This window comes from Nannospalax galili, unplaced genomic scaffold, assembly GCF_000622305.1.
Source record: "Nannospalax galili isolate Female #2095 unplaced genomic scaffold, S.galili_v1.0 scaffold288, whole genome shotgun sequence".
NCBI classification, from domain to species: Eukaryota; Metazoa; Chordata; class Mammalia; order Rodentia; family Spalacidae; genus Nannospalax; species Nannospalax galili.
In genome coordinates this window covers 49,437-51,620 of record NW_008357996.1, presented here as the reverse complement: position 1 = coordinate 51,620, position 2,184 = coordinate 49,437, and the positions used below count along the sequence as shown (strand labels likewise).

The following is a 2,184-nucleotide window of genomic DNA, read 5'->3' as shown; positions in this document are numbered from 1 at the left end:
GGGGGTGGAAGGGTGAATGAGGCTTAGGGAGTCCCAGTGCGGAGAGCTGCGCTATATACTTACCCCAAGAGGCCTGAGGATAGTAGTGCAGGCTAGGAGAGTTAGCCGGTGGTGCAGGCCCAGGGAAGCAGAGAGAGGTGAGGGCGGGGCCAGGACCAGAAGTGGTGCTCCCCAAGAGGCCTGAGGATAGTAGTGCCGTGTGTGTCTTTTTTGAGACGTGGTCTTATATAGCCCAGGTTGGTCTCAAACTGACTATGCGGCTAAGGCTGGCCTTGAATTCCTGGTCCTCTTGCCTCTACTTCTCAAATGTTGAAAATACAGGAATATGCTAAATTTTAGTATTTCTGAGTTTTCTTTGAGCTTTGGTTCAACACCCCATGTGTAGAGCTGATCAGGAAGCACACCGTGCTTGCATAAATGGGAAGAGAGCCTGGCGTATTATAGATACTCAAAATGGCTACATTTGTTTCACTGTCTGTATGTGCATGGTATAATTTTTAACACTTCATTAAAAAATCTAGCCAGGCATGGTAGCGCATGCCTTTAATCCCAGCATTTGGGAGGCAAAGGCAGCCTGGTCTACATAGTGAATTACAGGCCAAGTGGGGCTACACAGAAACCCTGTCTCAAAAAAAATTTTAGGACATGAGACTAGAGAGGTTCCCCAGCAATTAAGAGGACTGGCTGCTCTTCTAGAGGACCCAGGTTAGGTTCCCAGGACTCACATGGCAGCTAACAGCTGTTTGTATCTCTAGTTCCAGGGGTTCTGACACCTTCTTCTGGCCTTTGTGGACATTGCACACATGTGGTGCACATGGATATATACAGACAAAACATTCACTCATGTAAGATTAGGAAGAATCTCTAAAAAATTTTGAACTTCCAATTTCTCTTTACTAGAGGTTAGAATGAAGCTTATTTTTCTCAATTTATGAGAAAATTTTGTAAGAAACTATAAATATAATTGAGGACAGTGTATTTATCTAATGCTCTAAGAAGACAAATTAAGCCCTTTGTTAGCTTAATTTGAGTTTTGGTTAAAATTAAATATAATAGATACTTCATAATCTGTAGTTTTCATTAATTCAGACTAACTTTTTTTCACAATTTAACCAAGTAAGTGAGGGTTTATTATTTTATTTTTTTGAACTTTTTGAGACAGGGTCTTCTTATAGCCCCAGCTGGAATTTGCAATGTAGACCAGGCTGGCCTCAGTCTCACACAGATCAACCTGCCTCTGCCTCCTCAGTGCTGGGATTAAAGGTGTGTGCTACCATGCCCAGCTGAAGGGTTATTTTTTAATCTTTTTTTTAATGGTTTTGTAGATTGAAACTTGTGTCATGTGAGTGCTCTATCACTGTGTTGTATCCCTAGTTTGAAGTTTAGCTTTGATATGGGATCTTTATGTGTATACAGTGTTAAAATTATTCCAAGAGAATAAAAATTAGCACAAGACAGTGTTTGTAAGGTGAATTACTTTGAATACAGTTTTTCTGCAGTCCTGGAGGGCAGAGTTGCTCTCTTACTGCAACCCTTTTGTCAAAAACTATTAGTCTTTTTGTTCAATTCTTGACACCTAGAATGTTTGGATAATTAGAAGATCAGGTAAATTGACTATCTTAGTTGATTGTAACCTGTAGTATTATAGCTCAGTGTTCAGTTTTTCATAGTATTTGTAGGTAACAACTTATGTTACATCTATGTTATTCATAAAATAATAACTGACAGAAAGTCAGTACTGACTGGTTAAGTTTTTAATAATTCTAAAGAGTCAGGTGATCAGTATGAATATGAATTATACAATAACATGAATTATATGAATATGAGTTATACAATACATTTTAACTTGTAGTTTGGAAGCTAAGTAACTTAAAGAGTTTATTATTATTGGTTGGTATGTATAATTTATCTAAAGGAAATGCTAATTTTTAAGTTATATGTTAGGGAGCTTCCTTTAAAGAGGGTTTTGTTTATTCATTTACTAAATATTTTATTGGTGAGAATTGTTCAGTTGCTGTTCTCATCTATTTATGTGGGAGGTTTTTCCTTTTCTTCTAGCATTTCAGGTGCAAAATGTCCATCTGTTTGAGCTCATGGAATTACCTTTTAATGTGGCCTATTAAAACAACCAGTTTATAAAATTACCTTCTTTATGAATTCTCTTCTAGTTTTCCTATTTATATT

The 2,184-nt window shown here is 37.4% G+C and overlaps 1 protein-coding gene across 1 annotated transcript in view; it reads left to right on the top strand.

Annotated features, from left to right (window-relative positions):
• Positions 1 to 2,184, top strand: part of Vps13c (vacuolar protein sorting 13 homolog C) — a gene marked incomplete at its 3' end in the record, with an annotated part of 83,725 nt that overhangs the window by 32,112 nt on the left and 49,429 nt on the right. The window lies entirely within an intron of this gene.